This window comes from Ranitomeya variabilis, chromosome 6 (genome assembly GCF_051348905.1).
Source record: "Ranitomeya variabilis isolate aRanVar5 chromosome 6, aRanVar5.hap1, whole genome shotgun sequence".
Taxonomy (NCBI): Eukaryota; Metazoa; Chordata; class Amphibia; order Anura; family Dendrobatidae; genus Ranitomeya; species Ranitomeya variabilis.
Window position 1 is genome coordinate 515735985 of NC_135237.1, and position 27947 is coordinate 515763931.

Consider the following 27947-nt stretch of genomic DNA (forward strand, 5'->3'; position numbering starts at 1 on the left):
AGTGAATTTTCCGTTAAGTCTATTAATTGGTCTATGTCTATGGGTGACCCTGTGGAGAAAGAGACCTGGATCTTAGGGTCAGGGTTGAATTATAGTTCATGCAGTGGGAGTTACAATAGTCTACATTCATAATACAAATCTACACTGTAAATTCTATAAAATAAACGTTTATCAGAAAGGATTTGGCGCCCACAGGCTATTTGTGTATAATTTTGTGAGTAAGGCATGTATAGAATTATTAGAGTATTTTTGTTAGCTTTTTATCGTAAAAAGCACAATCGGCAGAAGTTTCAGTTCTGTAAATCTGAATATTATGTTTGGAAGATTTATTTTTATGTCAAATGACTTGATTAATTGTATGTCAGTTACATCATCATCTAAGGCCTTTTTAGGCCCACTTAGACACGTCATGTTTAAGTATTCAGTCAATGTTGTCCCAAGTTGCCGTTAGTCTTGGAGTGTGCCAACATCCAGCTCATTTAGCTGCAATTGGAGCGCCCCCACGCAAGGGCAATTGGGTACTCGGCATCGGGTAATTCGGTTCGGGGGAGGTCACGATGGCCCGACCCGGTCCGTGGCCCTTTGAGGGACGTCCAATAAAGAAAGGAGTTTTTATGGTTTTGGGAAAGGTCTTTAAAGGGGAAGTGTTCATGACGCCACCTGTGGTATTCGGTTAGGGTGACCGACGCTGCTTAGGGGTCCGCTGGGGTGATGTTATGGCAGCTTTATTGTATACCTTCCCACAGGTGAAATGTATCCCCAGGGCTTCCCAGAGTGTAGATGGTGGATGGTGTGAGGCACAGTGAATAACGAGGACACAAGGTTGCAGTCTCTTTACCTTTACTGAAGGCTTCAGTGTCCTCAGTCCAGTGCACCAGATCACAGGGTAGGCAGAGTCCGGCTGGTCTGAAGGCAAATCCAGAGTCTCCTTGTCCAGGTGGAATGCAATAGCCTTCCTATGCGCACAGTAACACAGTAGGTCCCTACTTGCATAAGCTCCAATAAGGTCCTCACTGTTATTACTCCTCTCACTGTTCCCCATGGTCGGATAGAACAAAACACGTATGACTGTTGGCCTGAGGCTTTTTAAAGGGACCCTAGAGATGCCCCGACCCCCACAAGTTGCCACCGTGTCTCCTGTGTATAAAGGTCGGGCAGCCAACGTAGAATTAACTGTCCTGCCAGTCTCTGAAGTAAAGCATAGAGATCCTTACTCCCTCGGTATTCTGGCCACTGGTATTCCTGCGCTTCAGAAGGAGGCAGCCTCTCACAGGACAGAACTCCTTCTGGTTTCCTCTCCTTTTGCTATGACTTAGTTTCTCACTCACTGCAATACACTTCTCTTCTACATCTCTTTCTTTGGATGCTGCTGCACGTGGAGCAGGCGTAGCTCCGTGGACCCTCGTCCTCCTCAGACCGCAGTCTGGATCTCACCGGAACTCCCTCCAGCCAGCTCGGTCTGGAGACCTTTCCGTCTCGGTCCCCAGCCAGGAACTCTCTAACTTTCCCTCCAACTACCAGTTTTACCTAACTGTGAGGAGTGGCCTAGTAGATAGAACCTTTGCTCCCCCTGGTGGCTGGAGTGTGAAGCGTGTTGTGTGTGGTTGTGATACCTGGACAGAAGATCTCCTTTATTGCCTTCAGACGTAATATCGCTCCCCCTGGTGGAAGAACAACATTACTGCAATGACCAGGACTCTGGGGCGCTGCACAATCATCTTTGCAAACCCAGATGATTTCTACAACTTGCATCTACTGCTCCTCGGATCTGCTAGTCACCCTACAGTTTGCTACCTGCTGATTAACCCTTCGTCTGCTATACACTCTACATACTGTTATTTAGTTAAATCAACCAATGCTGATCCCTATTATATCATTGTGTATATCCATATACTCAAATCAACCAATGTGAGTGAATTACTGGCTTAAGTGTGCCCTTTGTATTTTACATTATTTATTACAAATTTGTTATCAGCATGATTGCACAAAGGTAGTGAGCATTATAATATATGCTGTTTAGCAGCGGTTAAATTCATTAAGCTCCACTATATTATAGATACCCATTGAGCCTTATGCACCATGATTGAATTCTATGTGAGGTCACAGTCTTGGTATGGGCAGCTGTATTGCCAATTTTATTCCTCTATTTGCTGTGTCCATGGATGTTATGTGGATTTCTCCGCTCCATTAACATTTGGAGGTTTTTTCTTTGTTTAAAACCATTTTGATATATTTTTGTAATCATTAAATAAACTATTTTCTATACATTTAACATTGTGGCTAAGTCTGGTTGCGTGTTTTATATGGCAATTTTGACTTTATTGGTTGATTTGAGTATACTGTTATTTAGACATTATTCATATTACTCTGCAATTATCTTTGCTAACTCCTGTGCTTTCTTCAGCCTGCATCTATAACCTGATTAAGACTTTTTGTTAACTCTTCATCTGGTCTCCTGTGATTGTTGCTCCTGGCTCTGTGACGTCCGGTGTGACCTGCTCTGCTTGCTTGCTGTCCAACATTGCTCATTGTCGAGGTCCACACTGCTGTGCTATTGACCTTAGTCCATGTGTTCAACTTGACCTGAGGCTCATTAGATCCAACTCAGGTGAGCCCTAAAACCATGGAGAACTTACCTAATTTTATGCCACATTTTGGGGTCACATGTCTAATTTCCATACCGGGCAGCCCCAATTGTGAAAGGGCAGTTGTCTCTAGTAATGTGGCCATACAGTATATATGTATATATATTACGTATATATATATATATATATATATATATATATATATATATATATATCTACTATATAATTGCCTAAGGGTACTTCCGTCTGTCCTTCTGTAACGGTTATTCGTTCGCTGATTGGTCTCGGCAGCTGCCTGTCATGGCTGCCGCGACCAATCAGCGACGCGCACAGTCCAGAAAAAATGGCCGCTTACTCCCCGCACTCACTGCCGGCACCCGCATACACCGCTCACACAGGGTTAATGCCGGCGGTAACGGACCGCGTTATGCCGCGGGTAACGCACTCCGTTACCGCTGCTATTAACCCTGTGTGTCCCCAACTTTGTACTATTGACGCTGCCTATGCGGCATCAATAGTACAAAATGTAATGTTAAAAATAATAAATAAAAAAAAAAACCTGCTATACTCACCCTCCGCCGCCTTTCTCGCTCCTCGCCACGCTCCCCGGACCGCTCCATTACAACCGTCAGCGTGCGGTTCGGTCCCGTCCCAGGGCTGGTGTGCGGCAAGGACCTGCCGTGACGTCACGGTCATGTGACCGCGACGTCTTCATAGGTCCTGCTCCCATCAGCCCTGGCACTTGCAATGGAACTCGGCTTCAGGAAAATGGCCGCCGCGATCTCGATCTGCGCATGCGCGGCATCCCGCGGCCATTTTCCTGAAGCCGAGCACTACCATCTGCACAGGATCCCAGGAAGAGGAGACACGGGACACCGAGGAGCAGCGACAAGAATGGTGAGTATGATACACTACAAGGGGCCCTCGGATCGTTAGGTGAGTATGTTTATTTTTTTATTTTTTGGCCCTGTGACATACGTGCCTCGGTAATATACTACGTCACTGGGCAATATCCTACGTGGCTCTGCTGTATACTACAAGGCTGGGCAATATACTACGTGGCTGGACAATATACTATGTGGCTCTGTGCAATATACAACGTAGCTGCGCAATATCCTATGTCACTGTGCTGTATACTATGTAGCTGGGCAATACACTACGTGGCAGGGCAATATACTACAAGGCTGGGCAATATACTACGTGGCTCTGCTGTATACTACAAGGCTGGGCAATATACTACGTGGCTGGACAATATAATATGTGGCTCTGTGCAATCTCAACGTAGCTGTGCAATATCCTACGTCGCTGCACTGTATACTATGTAGCTGGGCAATACACTACGTGGCAGGGCAATATACTACAAGGCTGGGCAATATACTACGTGGCTCTGCTGTATACTACAAGACTACGTGGCTGGACAATATACTACAAGGCTAGGCAATATACTATGTGGCTCTGTGCAATATACTACGTAGCTGCGCAATATCCTACGTTGCTGTGCTGTATACATTGTAGCTGGGGATTAAAATGAACAAACAAATAATAAACAAAGGTGCTCACGTCGATAACAGTGCAGTTAAAAAACTGGTTGTATCTCACCAATTGCAGACTGGAGTACCATATAGATGAATTAAGGGTCTCCGGGAGGGTCCAGCAATAAAGAAAAATATGGAGCAATGTGTACAGGGATGGGGAACCGTTACCTACTCCCCTGTCGTGCCCCAGCATTGACTCCTGTCCTTACAAGGCCCAGATGAGCCCTATACTGGACACCCCCCCCAAGTATGTTAGAAAGTAACGCCTCCCAACGCGTTTCTTCTCCACTCGCAGAGATTCATCAGGGGAGTTTCAAAAATCCGTGAGCTCAATTTTGCTCAGGTATATAATTCTGAGGACACCAGCAGTGGCTATGTGTCCTCTGGTCCCAGAAAGGTTTCTGTGTGGCCGTCTGCCACAACCGGTGAGTGAACCAGAAATGACACCTGCTACCTGTTTATAAAGGTAATGGGCAATATCCCCCAGAAGTACACGCCCCCCCCTTGTACACCAAACTTCGGTTATCCCCCATACCTGACTGCGCACCACATCCCTGGCGCGTATATCGGCTAATATGAATAGCCCACATCCGGTCGCCGCTCACACTGAGCGCGCCCGATAACCGGAAATGCCGGTACCATACTGGAACAATAGGAGTGAAGGTAAACCCCCTATGTGCGCCATACCTCAGTCGCTCCAAGCGCCTCGCTGCGTTCCATATTCGTGGAACGCACGCCGGCTCCTAATATGCGAACGCAGCGAGGCGCTTGGAGCGACTGAGGTATGGCGCACATAGGGGGTTTACCTTCACTCCTATTGTTCCAGTATGGTACCGGCATTTCCGGTTATCGGGCGCGCTCAGTGTGAGCGGCGACCGGATGTGGGCTATTCATATTAGCCGATATACGCGCCAGGGATGTGGTGCGCAGTCAGGTATGGGGGATAACCGAAGTTTGGTGTACAAGGGGGGGGCGTGTACTTCTGGGGGATATTGCCCATTACCTTTATAAACAGGTAGCAGGTGTCATTTCTGGTTCACTCACCGGTTGTGGCAGACGGCCACACAGAAACCTTTCTGGGACCAGAGGACACATAGCCACTGCTGGTGTCCTCAGAATTATATACCTGAGCAAAATTGAGCTCACGGATTTTTGAAACTCCCCTGATGAATCTCTGCGAGTGGAGAAGAAACGCGTTGGGAGGCGTTACTTTCTAACATACTTGGGGGGGGTGTCCAGTATAGGGCTCATCTGGGCCTGTCCTTGTAAGGACAGGAGTCAATGCTGGGGCACGACAGGGGAGTAGGTAACGGTTCCCCATCCCTGTACACATTGCTCCATATTTTTCTTTATTGCTGGACCCTCCCGGAGACCCTTAATTCATCTATATGGTACTCCAGTCTGCAATTGGTGAGATACAACCAGTTTTTTAACTGCACTGTTATCGACGTGAGCACCTTTGTTTATTATTTGTTTGTTCATTTTAATCATCATTAGTAAAAGTTATGTTTTATATATAGGGGTTACACTCTTCTAGCTGACTACTATTGCTCTCCCTAAGAGTTTTGCAACAGCTTGGGTTCTTCAAGCTGCAGCTGTATTTTTACATTGTAGCTGGGCAATACACTACGTAAATGGCCAATATACTACGTGGACATGCATATTCTAGAATACCCGATGCGTTAGAATCGGGCCACCATCTAGTATATATATATATATATATATATATATATATATATATATATATATATATATATATATATATATATATATACAGCTCTCGAAAAAATTAAGAGACGACTGCAGAATGCTCAGCTTGTCTGATTTTTCTCTTTATAGGTATATTTTTGAGTAAAATGTAAATTGTTCTTTCATTCTATAAACTTCTGGCAACATGTCTCTGAATTTCCAAGCAATACATTTTGGGTTTTTTTCTGACAAAGAAAAATGGTCAAAATTAAAAAAAAACAAACCAAGGGCTTTCAGACCTCAAATAATGCAAAGAAAACAAGTTCATAATCATGTAGAAACAACAATACTAATGTTTTAACTCAGGAAGTGTTCAGAAATCAATATTTTGTGGAATATCCATGATTTTTAATCACAGCTTTCAGGCGTCTTGGCATGCTTTCCATCAGTCTTTCACACTGCGTCTGGTGCAAAAAACGAAAGCAGTTCTTCTTTGTTTGATGGCTTGTGACTATCCATCATCCTCTTGATTACATTCCAGGGGTTCTCAATGGGGTTCAGGTCTGGAGATTGGGCTGACCATGACAGGGTTTTGATGTGGTGGTCTCTTAATTTTTGCCAGAGCTGTATATATACATACACATACAGTATATTTATGTGCTTTTGTACCACTCCCAGTAATTTGGTTATTAAATTGAAGATTTATTTAATCATGTAAAACCCAACAGTCACTTACAAACAAGCTATAACTAGTGAGAGTCCTTTAACCTTGCTGTGTGCCTTTGCCCACATTAGATCGTCCTGTGTAGGCTCAGTTGTGTGCCTCTTTATGGTGCACTTGTATATAACACTATTGTTGCTGTAATAACAGACTTTCTTGGACACAATTGGGGATCTACTATTCCCACAAGTGGAGGATGACAATGAAAGCTGCTCCTGTGTTTCCTTTTCCTAGATGTTCCATGTCAAGCAGCCTTTATTTATACAGAACGATCGGAGGGTAATAATCACCCAGCAAGTCATGCTGTTTATTTTCACACCATTTGCCAGCTCGGGGCACGCTAAATTTCTTCTTAGATAATACTCCTTGTAGATCTATTATTCTCACGACGAGAGGAACATTGCAGTCACTTCATTGTTCAGCTCGTTTTACAGGAATGAAATACTTGGTTAAAAATAAAATAGTGCGAAAGGCAAACGGAGAGGTGAAAAAAGGGTCCTATGTTCACATTATCTGCAGGGACGATCTATGAAGATGCTGTGAATTGTGCATGCTGAGAGATTGCTGTCTCTAAATACTAAATAATAAAACATAACATAAGAACGGATTCGTATTGAAAAAATTACCTTTATTTTCGAAAATGGGAAAAAAATATATAAAAAAACAACTTCTAAATGTATAAAGAAATTATCAACTGGGTACTACATTTCTCCAAGCTGATTGGACAGTCTCACGATGTGAAGGGGCATGCTCCTCTGTCAAATCACACGTACATTTTCAGGAGGAATAACAGAGGAACAGAGCAGATGCACCAAATTATTATTTTATGGGGAATGCAAGTATATACTCAAATATACATGTCAGAGGAGGTGAATAAAAAAGAACATTGGTGGCATATTGGTAAGATATATTACTTTTGTCTTAGGCCATGTGCACACGTTCAGTTTTTTTCGCGTTTTTTCGCTATAAAAACGTGATAAATTTCCTGAAGAAAACCGGAAATTTTCTGCAAGAAATCCGCATTTTTTTTTTTTGCGTTTTTTTCCCGTTTTTTTTTCGCGTCTTTTTTAGCATTTTGCAAGCGTAATTAGCTTGCAGAATGCTAAAGTTTTCCAAGCGATCTGTAGCATCAAGGAAGAAGGAAACATCCAGCTCAATACCCAATGTGGCTAAACAAAGAAGTAAGACAGGCAATTAACAGTAAAAAGAAAGCGTTTACACTACTAAAGCAGGATGGCACCATTGAAGCTCTAAAAAACTATAGGGAGAAAAATACTTTATCTAAAAAACTAATTAAAGCTGCCATAAAGGAAACAGAGAACCACATTGCTAAGGAGAGTAAAACTAATCCCAAACTGTTCTTCAACTATATCAATAGTAAAAGAATAAAAACTGAAAATGTAGGCCCCTTAAAAAATAGTGAGGAAAGAATGGTTGTAGATGACGAGGATAAAGCTAACATATTAAACACCTTCTTCTCCACGGTATTCACGGTGGAAAATGAAATGCTAGGTGAAATCCCAAGAAACAATGAAAACCCTATATTAAGGGTCGCCAATCTAACCCAAGAAGAGGTGCGAAACCGGCTAAATAAGATTAAAATAGATAAATCTCCGGGTCCGGATGGCATACACCCACGAGTACTAAGAGAACTAAGTAATGTAATAGATAAACCATTATTTCTTATTTTTAGGGACTCTATAGTGACGGGGTCTGTTCCGCAGGACTGGCGCATGGCAAATGTGGTGCCAATATTCAAAAAGGGCTCTAAAAGTGAACCTGGAAATTATAGGCCAGTAAGTCTAACCTCTACTGTTGGTAAAATATTTGAAGGGTTTCTGAAGGATGTTATTCTGGATTATCTCAATGAGAATAACTGTTTAACTCCATATCAGCATGGGTTTATGAGAAATCGCCCATGTCAAACCAATCTAATCAGTTTTTATGAAGAGGTAAGCTATAGGCTAGACCACAGTGAGTCACTGGACGTGGTATATCTTGATTTTTCCAAAGCGTTTGATACCGTGCCGCACAAGAGGTTGGTACACAAAATGAGAATGCTTGGTCTGGGGGAAAATGTGTGTAACTGGCTTAGTGATAGAAAGCAGAGGGTGGTTATAAATGGTATAGTCTCTAACTGGGTCGCTGTGACCAGTGGGGTACCGCAGGGGTCGGTATTGGGACCTGTTCTCTTCAACATATTCATTAATGATCTGGTAGAAGGTTTACACAGTAAAATATTGATATTTGCAGATGATACAAAACTATGTAAAGCAGTTAATACAAGAGAAGATAGTATTCTGCTACAGATGGATCTGGATAAGTTGGAAACTTGGGCTGAAAGGTGGCAGATGAGGTTTAACAATGATAAATGTAAGGTTACAGTGGGGCAAAAAATAAATTTAGTCAGTCAGCAATAGTGCAAGTTCCACCACTTAAAAAGATGAGAGGCGTCTGTAATTTACATCATAGGTAGACCTCAACTATGGGAGACAAACTGAGAAAAAAAAAAATCCAGAAAATCACATTGTCTGTTTTTTTAACATTTTATTTGCATATTATGGTGGAAAATAAGTATTTGGTCAGAAACAAAATTTCATCTCAATACTTTGTAAAATATCCTTTGTTGGCAATGACAGAGGTCAAACGTTTTCTGTAAGTCTTCACGAGGTTGCCACACACTGTTGTTGGTATGTTGGCCCATTCCTCCATGCAGATCTCCTCTAGAGCAGTGATGTTTTTGGCTTTTCGCTTGGCAACACGGACTTTCAACTCCCTCCAAAGGTTTTCTATAGGGTTGAGATCTGGAGACTGGCTAGGCCACTCCAGGACCTTGAAATGCTTCTTACGAAGCCACTCCTTTGTTGCCCTGGCGGTGTGCTTTGGATCATTGTCATGTTGAAAGACCCAGCCACGTTTCATCTTCAATGCCCTTGCTGATGGAAGGAGGTTTGCACTCAAAATCTCACGATACATGGCCCCATTCATTCTTTCATGTACCCGGATCAGTCGTCCTGGCCCCTTTGCAGAGAAACAGCCCCAAAGCCTGATGTTTCCACCACCATGCTTTACAGTAGGTATGGTGTTTGATGGATGCAACTCAGTATTCTTTTTCCTCCAAACACGACAAGTTGTGTTTCTACCAAACAGTTCCAGTTTGGTTTCATCAGACCATAGGACATTCTCCCAAAACTCCTCTGGATCATCCAAATGCTCTCTAGCAAGCTTCAGACGGGCCCGGACATGTACTGGCTTAAGCAGTGGGACACGTCTGGCACTGCAGGATCTGAGTCCATGGTGGCGTAGTGTGTTACTTATGGTAGGCCTTGTTACATTGGTCCCAGCTCTCTGCAGTTCATTCACTAGGTCCCCCCGCGTGGTTCTGGGATTTTTGCTCACCGTTCTTGTGATCATTCTGACCCCACGGGGTGGGATTTTGCGTGGAGCCCCAGATCGAGGGAGATTATCAGTGGTCTTGAAAGTCTTCCATTTTCTAATTATTGCTCCCACTGTTGATTTCTTCACTCCAAGCTGGTTGGCTATTGCAGATTCAGTCTTCCCAGCCTGGTGCAGGGCTACAATTTTGTTTCTGGTGTCCTTTGACAGCTCTTTGGTCTTCACCATAGTGGAGTTTGGAGTCAGACTGTTTGAGGGTGTGCACAGGTGTCTTTTTATACTGATAACAAGTTTAAACAGGTGCCATTACTCCAGGTAATGAGTGGAGGAAAGAGGAGACTCTTAAAGAAGAAGTTACAGGTCTGTGAGAGCCAGAAATCTTGATTGTTTGTTTCTGACCAAATACTTATTTTCCACCATAATATGCAAATAAAATGTTAAAAAAACAGACAATGTGATTTTCTGGATTTTATTTTCTCAGTTTGTCTCCCATAGTTGAGGTCTACCTATGATGTAAATTACAGACGCCTCTCATCTTTTTAAGTGGTGGAACTTGCACTATTGCTGACTGACTAAATACTTTTTTGCCCCACTGTATACACATGGGAAGAAGGAATCAATATCACCATTACACACTGAACGGGAAACCACTGGGTAAATCTGACAGGGAGAAGGACTTGGGGATCCTAGTTAATGATAAACTTACCTGGAGCAGCCAGTGCCAGGCAGCAGCTGCCAAGGCAAACAGGATCATGGGGTGCATTAAAAGAGGTCTGGATACACATGATGAGAGCATTATACTGCCTCTGTACAAATCCATAGAAAAAACGCGAAAAAAACTGAACGTGTGCACATGGCCTTATTGTCAAGCATCTAACAGCTGCAATCTCTACTGATAATTAAAATTAAGTGTTAACGGGATTATCTGGGACTTTTGTATTCTTTTTCTTATGGGGCTAAGAACTTACCATCAGTTAGTTGCTAAATACCTGCCTGTGTTGCCTGACGACAATCTCTGCCGGTCAGAGCAATCATGGACCACTCCTGCTGGCGATTTTCTTGTTTCATTTGACCCCACATCAACAGAGCAGCTATTTCTCTTCCGGTCTGCTCTGTTAATGGGTCATCATGTCCGACATCATGCTGATTGATAGCTGTCTCCCCGCAGTTAGGCAGCGGGGAGCCAATTGTCAATCAGCATGACGTCAGCAGGGACACCCCGTCGACAGTGCAGAGCAGAAGAGAAGAAGCTGCTCTGTCGACGTGGCATCAAAGGAAGACACAGGTCCAGTCAATGACCGTTCTGAGTCAGCAAAGATCAGCACCGAGCAGAACAGGCACATACTGTAGTTAGTAACTACCTGCTGTTAAGTTCTTAACCCCATACGAAAAAAAATACAAAAGTCCCATACAACCCCTTTAACTTTGCCAGCAAATGCTATGCCACTTCGTCTTCTAGAGCTTCATCCGTTTTTTTCTGTGTATAGATTAAAACTGATAAGTGTAAAAAGGTTAGTTCAATTCATTAATTGAAAAGTATATGGGGAGAGTCACATTTCTGCTCAGGTTTGCGCTGATCACTGCATGGGATTCTTACCTAGGACAACATTTAGTACAAAATGGGAGTCCAGAACAGACCCCCTTCCTTTTCTCCCTCTTTAAAAAAATATGCAGTGGGGAAAATTTGATACATTGCTAATTTTGCAAGTTTTCCCGCCTACAAAGAATGGAGAGGTGTATAATTTTTATCGTAGGTACACTTCAACTGATAGACAGAATCTTAAAAAAAAAACAACAGAAAATCACATTGTATGATTTTTACAGAATTAATTTTCATTTTATTGCAAGAAATAATTATTTGATACAATAAAATAAAACTTAATATTTGGTACAGAACCTTTGTTTGCAATTACAGAGGTCAGATGTTTCTTGTAGTTCTTGACTAAGTTTGCTCACACTGCAGCAGGGATTTTGGCCTACTCCTCCATACAGATCTTCTCCAGATCTTTCAGGTTTCAGGTCTGTCCCTGAGCAACATTGAGTTTCAGGTCTCTCCAAAGATTTTCTATGGGGTTTAGGTCTGGAGACTGGCTAGGCCACTCCAGGACCTTGAAATGCTTTTTACTGAGCCACTCCTTAGTTGCCCTGTGCTGTCATCCTGTCTCCTTTGCAGAAAAGCACCCCCAAATTATGATGTTTTCCCCACCATAATTCATGGTTGGGACGATGTTCATGGGGTTGTACTCGTCCCTCTTCTTCCTTCAAACATGGCAAGTAGAGTTGATACCAAAATGTTCTATTTTGGTCTCATCTGACCACATGGCCTTGTCCCATGCCTCCTCTGGATAATCCAAATGGTCATTGACGAACTTCAAATGGGCCTGGACATGCTCTGGCGTGAGCAGGGGGACCTTGCAAGTCCTTCAGGATTTTAATCCTTGATGGTGTAGTGTGTTACTAATGGTAATGTTTGAGACTGTGGTCCCAGCTCTCTTCAGGTCATTTACCAGGTCCTCCCATGTAGTTCTGGGCTGATTCCTGACCTTTCTCAGAATCATCCTTGCCCCACTAAACAAGATCTTGCATGGATCCGAGACCGATGAAGATTGCCAGTCATCTTGTGTTTCTTCCATTTTCTTATAATTGTGCCAACAGTTGTTGCCTTCTCACCAAGCTGCTTGCCTATTGTCCTATAGCTCACTGCAGCCTTGTGCAGATCTACAATTTTGTTCCTGGTGTCCTTAGACAGCTCTTCGGTCTTGGCCATGGTGGAGAGGTTGGAGTGTGATTGACTGAGTGTGCGGAGGGGTGTCTTTTATACAGGTAATGAGTTCAAACAGTTGCAATTAATGCAGGTAATGAGTGTGGAGTAGGAGAAAAACTAAAAGGTCTGTGTGAGCCAGAATTCTTGCTGGTTGGTAGAAGAGAAAACAGTTATTTCATGCAATAAAATGCATGAAAACTTTAAAAATCGGCAGTGTATCAAATATTTATTTTCCCTAATGTATATGTGGCCTTCAAAAAAAAATGTGTTTCTCTTTCTCACTGTAATGTAGTATATACTGCATTTACTGAATATTTTTTGTGTTTAAATTGGAAATGGACTCATCGGCAAGAAATGGCAGCTAGATCATTTAGAGATGTACGGATGGATCATGTTTTACATTCATGTATTCCGTTCCTAAGAGAGACAAAGACTATTTTCACATATGCCCTTATGTTCAATCTTGGAAAATAGATGCATTATTCTGAATCTGTTTACCATCTCACTACAAGCCCTGTGAAAAAACATCATTGCTGAGTTAAACATACAAGGTTATCTTGCCTTAATTGACTACTAGAGATGAGCGAATTTGATCGGGTCAGGGCTTCTTCGGCGAGCTAGAGCGCTTACCGAATAAGCTGCAGAGGGAACCTGGCTTCCTGGATCACTCCGGCTGATCAGCTGTTTGGCTCCACATCTGCATGTGTGGCGGCTGTGCCACAGTCACGACACATGCATGGATTGATAAAGCCTTTACCTTTATCATTTTTATTTTAGGTATATTTGCACAAAGTCAGGAATTTTGTAGGATTACAGTCGGTGTATGAGTAACCAATTACACCAAACAAATGAGAATGATCATCATTTTCACATGAAGGATTGTAATGCAGTCATTAATTGAAATACTTGTGTAGGAGGCTTAAAACTGGGTGAGGAACAATTAAACTCTGAAGACAGTTTCACACCACAGGTCAGACACAATGAGCATAAACTGTAGATTGAGTTTTTTCTCTATTTATTAGGTATTGTCATGGTCATGTGTATGGTGGACTCATATGGTACACTTTATGTCAGATAATGGAGGAAAGGAGAATCGAAATGCTGAATAGTGCTAGGAGAAGAATTGGTCTTGCACTCTCAAATGAAATAAACATGCTTGGTGGGCCAAGCATGCATGTCTATGTAAAGGTTGTGGGACATAACTATTTGCATAACGAGTATGTATGTGGTCAGAAGCAGTCTACCTTGCACTGGTCAGAAGAGGTCTACCTTATATTCCTCAATCTTAGATATACCTGATGAAGACAGTTTAGTTAATGGAATGACTTTTGATATAACCTATTTCAAACACAGAGAATATATAGAGGAGGTACACCTATTCAGGATCATCATCTTCTACTCACAGAATAGAGTGGCCACAATGAAGTAAGTCGCACACATGTATGGCCACCGTGTGTGGTGTGGATGGTGCCTTTTGCTTGTTGTGCACTGTTTACAAAACTTACCATGGCGCTAATGCCGTGTTCCGTGTAAAAGTGTTATGATTTATTTTGTGGGCAAAAGAGGCGCTTTCTGCATTAAGTAGAAGTGCCAGGTGCAAAATTCCCACACTTACACGCCTTGGCTATTATCATTTAATGGTTGTCTGAGGAATGTTCTGCCACGCTAAAATGCACTTGAGAAAATCATCAAGATCCATTGCCAGCAGCTCCCTTTGCAATTGCCAACCAATGATGGTCCAGATGTGCTCAATGGTAGACAAGTGTAGTGATGCTGCAGGGCATGGTAGCACAGTTAGGCCACGCAGGCAGCTTACAGTAGCATGAGCAACATGTGGACTTGTGTTATTGTGTTGAAAAATGGCACTTTGAAATGGCTGTATCGCTGGTTCCACGATTGATCGATTCTGTACTGCAAGTGGAATTGGAAATCATATACCAAGCCCAAGATGTCACACAGTGTCTACAGAAATCATGACAATGCGTTTGAATGACAATGAGCGATGAACCACATGTACAGCTATACAGGTGCTCCATTGACAGCACGCAACTGCTTTCAAAGGCTGTCATGGTGGAGAGCAAGAAGGCAATAGAGGCAGGAATTGAGATCTTTCCTCTTCATGGACGAATCCTGCTTTCGTCTTGGATGCAAAGATATTCAGAAATTGGTCTGGAGACCACACGGGCAACATCATGAAGAAGCCTTCACGAAAGGACATCACACCGGTCATGCTCTCAGATTATACATTAGCTGGACCCCTCTAGTCTTCATTCCAGATACACTAACAGTTCAATGTTACATTCATTTGGTAATGGAACCTGTGGTATGGATATTTCTCCAGTGTCGTAGGAGCAGATTTTGACATGACTACTCCAGGCCACATGTTATTTATGCTACTGTGAGCAGCATGCATGGCCTAAAAGTGCTAGCATGGCCTGCAGTGTCTCCAGACTAGTCACACATTGAGTACATGTGGGACATCATTGGTCGGTAATAGCAAAGGAGCAGGCAGCAGCGGATCTTGATGAATTCGGCATGGCAGAACATTTCTCAGACAACCATTAATAAGTTCACTGATGTCATGCCAAGACCTGTAAGTGCAGGGATTTCGGTGTGTGATAAGTGCATTTTTTTTCCTTTTTTCATCATTTGCATATCACTAACATGTCTATCCTTTCTGTGATTTCCATAATTCCATGACTTTTCCTTCTTGGTGCTGCAGTTTCAATGTTGAGGTTGTGTAGGATCCCAACTCATAATACAACATTATTTTATTTGCCCTCACGGGAATCTATAGGCTAAAACAGCAGCAAAAACTTGGAAATGTGAACTTAGTATTGGATGATTTACATAGAAACTAGTGTTAGTTAATTAAGCTTCTCTCAGCAAGTCTGCAGCTTATTATATGAGATAGGGACAACTAAAATGTGGTCTTAAGTTCATCCCAGTAATAAGAGCTCTCCGAATATCAACGCTGTAAGATCTATAACAATTTCTATAATTAACCTTCTTGTTTGCACTTCTGCTGACATAGCAAACATCGTTCTGATACTGAATACATTATCACACATCAATGTTCCCAGGTACGTGGCTAAAGCCAAGACACCAAACTCTGCTGACCAATACGTTATCTGACTGTATGGGTGTGCATTGCCTAGTGTCAAATATAATACCAGTATTGTTATCTGTGTCAATAATACGTGACATATTCTGTAATGTTACTACCGCATATCTATTTTATCGGAATGACATCCAGAATCTTTTCGGAGGGTCTGCCCTATTAGGATGTAGCGCCAGCGGGCACCCTGGCCCAGGGTTATTTCCGTGTCCCCAGACACAACAGAAAAAGGGGTCTCATGGCTGTCTGACTAGGTGTGTGCTGTTACCTTTATGATATGCCACTGCTGACAGAAGAAATGTTTTAATATCTCAAGAACGGCTGCACATTTTAATAAACAGTAAATTATGGAAGAGCTTGTATTTACAAGAACCATCCAGCACAATATCCATCTATAAACATGGGAATAACGACTTAATTTTGGTAGGGATTTTTGCTCTGGTCCTATTTGGGATACCCCCTTCTATGAGCTACGCAAGACCAAACGGGGAATTGGAAAGGAGTTGTCTACAACCAGGGCCGGACTGGCCATTTGGCAAATCTGGCAAATGCCAGAAGGGCCTGTCTGGTCATGGGCCGCCTTGTCTGGTATGTTGTTAACAAAATCGGTGTTCTCAAGATACACATACTGTTAATTGTGATGGAGCACAAAGTCACTGACTCCATCACTTACCCCAGCAGGCCACGGGTATCATTAGAACTATTGGTCTTGTAGTAAATGTTCCTTATAATATATCCCATCTGGTTCTTGGGGACGGGGACAACATGGGCCTGTGTGATTTCAAATGCCAGGACTGAATTTCATCCCCAGTCTATATCTGTCTACAACTCTTTCATAATTGCCGACAGTCACTCGTCCTTTGATATAAACCTTCTGGAAAGATGCTGTACACAGGTACACGACAGACACTTGTACGAGACAGTGTGCCACATCATTATCTAGAAATCTAATTATTCCTATTTATTCAGAATATCTAATAATATGTCATCTCCTTGTACAAATAGACATAGGGGTTTTCTATGCCAGAAAAAAACAAACAACAAACTGATTTGTTTGCAGTAGGACAAGCTTGAACTAAGCCATTTTCTCCTAGTAATTTTAAGGTGTTTATTTAAAAGTGATTTTTTTTCCCCCCTCATTACAAGTATATGAAATCATAAGGAACCGACGTACGTTTCCATGACAGCGACAGATATGTCACTACTGCAATCTTCCTTGACAGATCAAGAATGCATTTGTGTAACCCCCCAACTACCGTACATCTGCAAGAGTGATCAATCATTCCAAAAGTGATGGCAATGGAGGAGAATTGTGTGCTATGTCCATCAGGCAGGCAGAGTTCTTATCAGGTCAATGTAAAAACATGGTAGTTATTCAACCAATTAATATTCATTGTGGGATTAGAAATAAAAGGGTTTGTATTTATTTCTCAGATACAGCGCCTCCCTTGAGCACAGGCTGTGTCTGGTATCGCAGCAGAGCCCCATAGCAAATAGGATGTGAACCAATATCAGACATTGCCAAGGTGTCCCTAGGTCTAAAACAAAATGTGTCCCTTTAATGGGAGTAAGATCACGTTACACAATGATCACCGGCCTGGCATTCATTTTGTAGCATAAATTCTTACGGCCGTTTTACATTATTGACAATTGTTGACTGGGGCCTTGTTTATCAAATCTGTGATAAAAAAATAATGTCTTTGTAGCCCATAGCAACCAATCAAAGATCAGCTTTCATTTTGGAAAGTGCTGTGGTACAATGAAACCTGTGCTGTGATTGGTTGCTGTGGGCAACAAAGACAGTTTCTCTTTAAGATGTTGTGGCCCATTTGAAACATCAAGAAAGAAGGGCATGAAATAAAGAGATGCAAAACGAGTATATTATGCCCCAAAATACTTTATTAATAAAGATATATAGTATATAGTATGAAACAACAGTAAGGTGCTATGCACTAACAGGGAAAAGGTCATATGAGAAGCCGAGATCAAGTACATGTGTAAATAAAGGTATGTCCCATACTGTAGGTAACGTTATTTAGACTGAGGAAAAAATCCCCTATTTGGTGTATACATCGTACATGTAAAGAGTGAAAACATTTTACAGGCAATACTGACTTCCATGTAGCATGTCCCTGTTGCCACAACGTACGTTTCATCAGGAGGCGAAGAAATGGCGAAACGTGCGTTGGGGCTACAGACATGCTGGCTTATATGTAAGTCAGTATTTTATGTAAAATGTCTTCAATCTTTACATGTACGACAAATAGGGGACTTTTTCTCAGTATAAACTAGGCTATGTGCATACGTTGCGGATTTTGTTGCGGAGCCGCAGTGTTTTTGGACGCAAGGAATTGCACCAAATCCCCAATGTAGTGCGCAACCAATGTTAATCAATGGGAATTACAGAATTGGTGTGCACATGCTGCGGAAAAATCTGCGTGGATCTGCAGCATTTTATTTTCGACAGCATGTCAATTGTTTTTGTGGATCTGCAGCTTTTGTGCACCCATTGACTACCACTGAGTCAGTCAAATCCGCAGCAAAACCGCAGGTGTAAAAAGGTTTGTGGTTTTGCTGCAGAGTTGCGTGCCAAAAACGCTGCACATAGGGAGGAGGAAGAGTGTGTGGGTGGAGACTATGGGTGTGCGGAGAAGATGTGCGTGTCTGTGCAGGTGTCTGTGTGTCTCTGTGTGTGCAGCGCTGTGTAGGCAGGCATCGTCTGATAGGACTACTGCTCACATCCAGCTATGTCTGCTGTCACATATAACAGTGACAGCATTAGCCGATGATGGGACAGTAGTAGTCCCATCAGACGATGCCTGTGTTCAATTGTAAAAAAACAAAAATAAACATAAACCATACAGTACATACTGTACATAAACACATACAGTACAAACATATACACATACAGTACATACTCACCAAAAAGCTAATCCCCGACGCCCTCGTTCTCCTGTAACAAAAATAAAATAATAAACCAACAGTATACTCCCTGTTCCGATGTAGTCCATTAAATAACGAGTGTCCCACGATGATCTCCCGTGTAGAGTTGTCACATCGGGAGATGTCACTGTTCTACAGGGCCTCCGGCAATGCACTGACAGGAGGTAATCCTCCGCAGTGTATCCCTCCGCCGTCGAGAGAGAGGTCACCTGAGTTCATGCTGTCACCGGCAACGCTGTGTGAGAAAATTCTCACGCAGCTGTAGTGCCATAAAGTCAAAGCACAAACTCCGATGATACACTGCAGGAGTGTTATCTCCGGTCAGTGTGTCATCGGAGGCCCCAGTAGACTGGTCACATCCCCCGATGTGACAGCTCTACATGGGAGATCTTTGTGGTACACTTGTTATTACGTGGATTACATCGGAACGGGGAGTATTTGTGTTGGTTTATTATTTTAGCAGGAGATTGAGGGCGTCGCAGGAATTAGGCGTGTAATAAATATGGGAAACTGTGTGGTGTTTTATATCATTAAAATACTTTATTCTGGCTGTGTCTTTATTTAACCTATAGCAACTATAGGATTCGCAATGGATAGGTGTCTTATTGACACCTCTCCATTACTAAGCCGGGCTTGATGTCACCTTACAATACAAAGGTGACATCAACCCCACAACTATTACCCCACTTGCCACCGCTACAGGGCAAGTGGGAAGAGAGAGGCTAAGTGAGGGAATTGGTGCATCATAGAGATGCGCCATTTCTGGGGCAGCTGAGAGCTGGTGTTTGTAGCCAGGGGGGACCAATATCCATGGCCCCTTCCTAGGCTATTAATATCAGCCCACAGCTGTCTGCATAGCCTTTTCTGGTTATTAATTATAAGGGGACCCCACATCATTTTTTCTAGGGGCTCCACTATTTTAATAGCCAGTAAAGGCTAAATATACAACTGTGAGCTGATATTAATAGCCTGGGAAGCACCATAGGTATTACCCCCCTTCCCAGGCTATAAACATCAGCTCCCAGTGCCTGGTTTTCCCTCTCTGGTTTTGAAAATTGCATGGGAGCCCACGCCTTTTAAAAAAAAATTAAACAGATATTGCGTTTAAGGCCGGGGTCACACTTGCGAGAAACTCGCACAAGTCTCGCACCTCAATACCAGACACTGCCACCGACAACCGAGACCGGAGTGTGCAGCTGCATGTATTTTTATGCAGCTAAACGCTCCAGTCCGAGTCCCGACAGCAGTGCCGGGTATTGAGGTGCGAGACTCGTGCGAGTTTCTCGCAAGTGTGACTCCGGCCTAACGCAGATTTTGTGTGTGTGTGTGTGTCTTTATTTAACTCTTTATGTACCATTTTATTATGTTTATTACTAAACATCGGCTTGGTACTATCTATCTATCTATCTATTTATCTATCTATTATTTATCTGTGTGTGTAAACATTATTCTTCAATGGAGTATGTAAATGAAGAGGTTGGACAAGGAAATGACATCACAATTCTGTTTTTTTGTAAAATAAATATCTTTATTTATCTTACAAAAACTAATACAAATCTGCATGAAAAAAACGCATGAAAATCCGCATCAAATCTGCATTAAAAAACGCATCAAAAACGCAAGGATATTCAACTGCATTTTCTGCCAAGAGAGGAAGAATCTGCAGAGAAAATTCCACAGGCAAATCCGCAACGTGTGCACATACCCTTAGGTTACCTACAATACGGGACATACCTTTGATTTATACATGTACTTGATCTACGTTTCCAAAAGTGGCTTTCAAAAGTATTCACCTCCTTTGCTTTTTTACCAATTTTGTTACATTACAACCTGTGTTTAAATATTTTTTTTTAATCCGATTTGTGTGTGATGCATCAGCACTAAACAGTCTAAGTTGGTGAAGTGAAGTGAGAAAAATATAGACATGAATTAAATCTATGGGATCAAATAATAAATGGGATCCCTGTTAGTGCATGGCACCTTACTATTGTGTCATACTATATGATGTACTAGTTTTATTAATAACCTATTTTTGGGCAGAATATATTCATTTTCCTGGTGTACTGTATATATACACATCTTATAGTATATAGTAGTATATACTATATAGTATACAGAACAGTGCAGCATATGGCACCATATTACGGAATACAGCTGTATGCTTTGGCCAGGGGCATATCTATGGAGGTGTCTCCCTGGCGGTTGCATTTTGCCGCTTCCCCTTGGACTGGGAGTCAGCCATTCTCTGAGCCGGCTGTCAAAGTGACTGCCGGCTCAAAAAAGGTGCAGCAAGCCGGCTCTCAGCGATCTTTCAGTTGAAGTCCTGACAGTGAGGTCTGGGTGACGCCAGCAGCATGATCAGGTCATGTGATCACGCTGCTGGCGTCACTTGTCGGCCCTGCAGGGGCACGAACGGTGGTAAGTGCTCCAGTGTAGTTGAAGACATCGAAGATACACCTCTGGCTTTTGCCCCTAATGAAAAATGTTTAAAATGTTTTCATTCTGCTAGGAGGTGTTCTATTATTGGCTAAAACCCAAACTTAAGGGACTATCATATGAAAGCAACGGGAGCCTGCAGCTCATCATTGCAAATTCTTCTCAAACCTTTGGTAATTAGCTACTATAGCTGGCAACCAGTGTTTGGCAGGACCCTAGACTGATCAGGTAGCAATTGCAATGGATTGGATTTATAAGCAATGCATGGACAGGATGGTGTTCTTATACAGGGGTATAGAGGACCGGATCAACCGATATTCGTTTCAAGCAGATTCCCTTGTATTCGGCTAGCAGATTCAATTCAGTCCAAATTAAAACTGCCCCAAATTCCTTGAGAGGAGTGAAGGCTTACAAAATACAAAAATTACTAGTAAGTCAGCATCCCTGCTGGGAGGGAGGAGAAGAGGCATGCAGGGACGCCGGCGTTACATAATTCAGTGCTCAAATAATATCTCCATACAATGACTGAGTAATACTACCATACAGCATGATAGTGATACTAACATACAGTGCCCACATTACACCGTAAGGCTGTAGTCACATTAGCAGTATTTGGTCAGTATTTTACCTCAGTATTTGTAAGCCAAAACCAGGAGTGGGTGATAAATGCAGAAGTGGTGCATATGTTTCTATTATACTTTTCCTCTAATTTTTCCACTCCTGGTTTTGGCTTACAAATACTGATGTAAAATACTGACCAAATACTGCTACAGCCTCATAGTGATTTAGATTTTTCCCAGCTCTACATGTTCTTGGGATGTCCTTCCTTAACAGGAACCTAAAGAAGGTCAGTTTGTCTCAAACTAACCATAAGTAACTTCACCTTCCTTTCATTACAAAAATTACATAAAAAAATACAAAAAATAAAATTTACACTCACCTTTTCTCACCTGTTCTGATGCCAACTTTGCAGCTCTCTACTCATCGACCACAGATTTTTTTTTCACATCATGGCATGCATCGACTTCTCCCATGTGGCCGTTTGAGGCCAATTACAGCACCTTAATGCAATGAAAGAAGGAGACCGATGCGGAACACCTAGTAGCTGTGGTTGAGGTGGCGTATGAACAGGTGAGAAAAATTTAGTATTAAATTTTTTTTCCCCCCCCATAAATTATTTTAACCCTTTCTCAGCACTCTGACAAATCTAAATATTTCAGGAAATTTATAACAAATTGGACTTGGGTGGTCATTACAAACAATTCACTTGTCTCTACAGAGAAGCTCTCCATCCTGGCTCTTTGGAGAAGGTGGCTGAGTGTTGGCGCCATCTCTATGAAGTCAATATGCCCTAAAGAGGCATTTGGATCGGGGTTATCCTCAGCTTCTATTAACCCTTTTTCTCTGGGTGACAGTGATCAGGAAAATCTCACTTTTTTGAATTACATATAAAATTCTGCACATAGAATGCTGCTGGCACTTGAAGCCCCGTATATCACTTCATGTGTTTTCTCATGACACATGATCCATCACAGCTTCCATTTCTCTTGGCTGGAGACTGACGTGGATGTCTGTTCAGCACCAGCATCTCCATGTGCTATATTTGCTTTGCATTTGACTGCATTATTAGTGGTGCATTTGCTCAAAGCTCATCCGCAGAAGCGTAGATTTAGCAATCAGCTTTCAGGCCATTTTCTTTTTTTGTGCCATGCTAACTGCTAGCTGGTTAAGTGGTAATTAGTATTCAAGGGGCATCCGTAGCCCGATGACATTGTCATGCTAGATTATGTCGTTACAAGGACAGTACAGATCTTGGGTAGGAACGCTGCAAGGCTTTTGTTTATTTGGGCAAATTTCCTCTTTCTATATCAATTGCAATTTCATAGCATTTGGTGTTTGATCGCAGCTGGTAAGTCACGAGGCGCTGACGTCAGTCCTAGTCCTGATGGCACACAATTCTAGACGAGCTTTTATTCTATTACTAATGTAGAGTACTACAAATACTGTTTTTGCCTATTGCTTAAATAATAAATGTTTGTTTAATGAGTGACAATTTGGAGGATTGCCCAGGGCCTCCATTTCCTAGTGGGCCCCCAACGACTACCATTCCCCAAGAGTGCAGTGGAAAAACATTCAGCTCCACCGTCTGTTCCAATAGTCGCGGAGCATTCATTTCCGCTGAACCCTCTGACCCATGCCTCTTCATGATCTGATCTCTGTGATCTATGTAGGAATGGAAGGTGAAGTTAAATGTGGTTAGTTTAAGACAGATGGACCTTCTTTAGGTTCCTGTTAAAGGCAGGACATCCCAAGAACATGTGGAGCTGAGAAAAAAGTAAATCAGTATGACGGTGTGATGTGGGCACTGTATGTTAGTATTACTATCATGCGGTATGGTGGTATTACTCAGTCATTATATGAGATATTATTTGAGCACTGAATTATGTAACGCCGACATCCCTTATTGCCTTTGCTCCTGCCTCCCAGCAGGGACGCCGACTTACTTGCTGCTCTGTCGTGTCTCCTGCTCCTGCGTCCCAGTCTCGACGCACCACACTGCTCACCTGGCATATATTTTCATAATTTCCATTTTATATCAAATAGTGCTAAATATGAAGTCAGTAAATCACTGGTGTATTCTCTGTTAAACTTCCATGGTTCCATTTGATCTACAATAGGACTTTGTGACTACTGGCTATATACATTGGGGTACATTATGTGCGGACGCGTACTGTGGTTATGGTGTGTCCTTCTATTGTCTTGCCACATCAGTATCTCGAACTATATTCCTGCTCCTGACGAAGGCACACAATTTTCCCTATGATGTCACATATAAGAGGAGTGTCCCGATGGATATATGGGGTTGGATCTAGCGGCGTGTTATCTGTTGTCCCTTTTGATTTTACATTATAGGGCTAATATGTATTTTATGAGTTGATACACATCACTATATTTGTACCCTTTAAATTGGTAGGTTTACACACGCATTTTTTTACTCAATTCATGTTGCAAAATAAATAAATAGATAAAAGACGATTAATTATTTGGACTGTGATGCACTTTTTCATTTTCTATTATACAATTTAATTGTAGATTTTGCGAGCCCTCCATCCCCTTCTTCATTAGGGTTGGTTTCTTTTTGTGACTCGTATGTAAGGTGGACTTGATATATTTATTAATATCCATATATACGGCTTAGATGGCGTACACTGATCTGTGCCTGTATCAACAGATATTCTTATGATCAATTGTTATCTCCTGAGCCTCTGTGCTCATAAGTGCTCCTTTCAGTTTCTAAAGGTGATGGTGAGTCTATACTTACATTATCATTTTGTTCACATTGCCTCCCACACTTAGGGGAACAGCATAAAAATCTTTATGACCCTTTTACCCCTTTATGATCGCTTTCATCTCTCCCTCCATCACAAAAATAAAACTGAGGGCTCCACCCAATAACCAAGGGATCAACCAATAACACATAAACAATGAATAAAATAGAGAGAAGGAGATGTGCAAAAACAATTGGGATCACCAAAATACACTGCTCAAAAAAATAAAGGGAACACTAAAATACCACATCCTAGATATCTCTAAATGAAATATTGCAGTTGCAAATTTTTATTCATTGCATAGTGGAATGTGTTCAAAACAATAAAACATACCGTAATTATCAATTTAAATCAAAATGAATATCCCATGGAGGTCTGGATTTGGAATGATACTCAAAATCAAAGTGGAAAATCAAATTACAGGCTGATCCAACTTCAGTGGAAATGCCTCATGACAAGAAAAAGATGCCTGTATGACTTCCCTACTGTACAATGCCTGGGCATGCGGATGGTCTCCTGAGGGATCTCCTCCCAGACCTGGACTAAAGCATCAGCCAACTCCTGGACAGTCTGTGGTGCAACGTGACGTTTGTGGATGGAGTGAGACATGATGTCCCAGATTCAGGTCTGGGGAACGGGCGGGCCAGTCCATAGCTTCATTGCCTTCATCTTTCAGGAATACACACCAGCCACATGAGGTCTGGCATTGTCCTGCATTAGGAGGAACCCAGGGCCAACCGCACCAGCATATGGTCTCACAAGGGGTCTGAGGATCTCATCTCGGCACCTAATGACAGTCAGGCTACCTCTGGTGAGTGCATGGAGGGCTGTGCGGCCCTCCAAAGAAATGCCACCCCACACCATTACTGACCCACTGCCAAACCAGTCATGCTGAAGGATGTTTCAGGCAGCAGATCGCTCTCCACAGCGTCTCCAGACTCTGTCACGTCTGTCACATGTGCTCAGTTTGAACCTGATTTCATCTGTGAAGAGCACAGGGCACCAGTGGCGAATTTGCCAATCCTGGTGTTCTGTGGAAAATGCCAAGCGTCCTGCACAGTGTTGGGCTGTGAGCACAACCCCCATCTGTGGACGTCGGGCACTCAGACCATCCTTATGGAGTCGGTTTCTAACTGTTTGTGCAGACACATGCACATTTGTGGCCTGCTGGAGGTCATTTTGCAGGGCTCTGGCAGTGCTCCTCCTGTTCCTCCTTGCACAAAGGCGGAGGTAGCTGTCCTACTGCTGGGTTGTTGCCCTCCTAAGGCCCCCTCCACGTCTCCTGGTGTACTGGCCTGTCTCCTGGTAGCGCCTCCAGCCTTTGGACACTACACTGACAGACACAGCAAACCTTCTTGCCACAGCTCGCATTGATGTGCCATCCTGGATGAGCTGCACTACCTGAGCCTGTGGGTTGTAGAGTCCGTCTCATGCTACCACGAGTGTGAAAGCACAATCAACATTCAAAAGTGACCAAAACATCAGCTAGAAAGCATTGGTACTAAGATGTGGTCTGTGGTCCCCACCTGCAGAACCACTCCTTTATTGAGTGTGTCTTGATAATTGCCAATAATTTTCATCTGTTGTCTATTCCATTTGCACAACAGCATGTGAAATTGATTGTCAATCAGTGTTGTTTCCTAAGTGGACAGTTTGATTTCACATAAGTTCGATTTACTTGGAGTTATGTTCTGTTGTTTAAGTGTCCCCTTTATTTTTTTGAGTGTAATGTAAGTTTATTGAACAAAACTGATAAAGAATGACAATAGAAAAATTAAAAATATTTAAGAAAAAAAAAGCAAAAAAAGGGCTATACATAATGTATTCCACCAAGTATGTCCACAATAAGACCTGGTGAACCATTACCTTTGCTTACTACCCTGTCCCGTCTGTACTAGCACCACTATCCGTTCCACCATTATCCGGTGCCACCTAGGACTCCGAGTCTGTGTCTTCTGTCCTGACCCTTGTGGTCAGCTGCTGCAGTACCGGGCTCTGTCTTGGAGTAGCATCTGGCGATCACCTGTGACCCAAGTCTAACCCCACCATCAGGGGTTTTAGTGAAAAGCAAGGTGGTCGCTTAGTTATGCCCATCCTGCCTTTTCCCTGTCCGTGGTGCATTGGGTCCATGATCCACATTTATTACAAATTATTTATGCAATATTTATATAGCTGTCTAGCTATCCATCCGCCTGCCTGTCTACACTCCTCAACATTGAAATTACAACACTAAGAAGGACTAGCCGTAAGGTTATGTAAATCAGGGAAGTAGCAGATGTGGTAAAGATTTGCAAATGATCAAATGGTCACGTAGCTCCAATCTGTACCACCTAGGAGACATAAAAGCTAAATTTAAAGCAATTTTTTATACCCACATGAAACCTCAAAAAACTTGATCAAGTCCAGTGGGATGATTGTGTGATGCCTCTTGTTTATTGACATGCCAGTTATTTGCCACTTGCTACAAACAGAGGGACTTACCGTATTTCGCGGACTATAAGACACACCGGACCATAAGGCGCACCCCAAATTTGGGGTGAAAATTGCAGAAAAAAATATTTTTTATAAGATGGGGGTCCGTCTTAGGGCTTGTTTCCACTTGCGAGAAACACGTCCGTGTCTCGCATGTGGAAACCAAGCTCTGGCGCCGGCACTTTGGAGCGGAGCTGTGCAGCTCCATGTGTTCCTATGTGGCCGCACGCTCCGCTCCCAAGTGCCGGCGCCACAGCTTGGTTTCCACATGCGAGACACGGACGTGTTTCTCGCAAGTGGAAACAAGCCCTTATTGTCCGAATTTACAGTATCTTACCTGAGGGCTGGCGGTGGCAGAGCAGGGTCACAAGAGGCATGGTGTCGGCAGAGGTGGGGTGATGCGGTACGGCGTGCACCTGAGCAGGGTCCCTTCCTGCTTAGGTGGGCGACGCCACGGCCTGGTGTCCATGGGAGGGTTGCAGCAGTGGTTACCGGCACAGGTGCTGGGATGAGGAGGAGCAGTGAGAGGTATGGCGTGAGAGGGGTCCCTTTCCCCGGTGAGGTGATGCAGCAGCCCGGTAATGCAGCAGAGCTGGGTGAATCCTGTTGTTACCGGTGGTGGCGGCCATCTTCCTGAGGCCGCCCGTGCGCAGATGGAGCGCTCTGCTGCCCGGGGCTTCAGGAAAATGGCCGCGGGATGCCGCGCGTGCGCAGATGGGGATCGGGGCGGCCATTTTCCTGAAGCCGAGTTCGCATCTCGGCTTCAGGAAAATGGCCGCCGCGATCCCCATCTGCGCACGTGCGGCATCCCGCGGCCATTTTCCTGAAGCCCCGGGCAGCAGAGCGCTCCATCTGCGCACGCGCGGCCTCAGGAAGATGGCCGCCACCACCGGTAACAACAGGATTCACCCGGCTCTGCTGCATTACCGGGCTGCTGCATCACCTCACCGGGGAAAGGG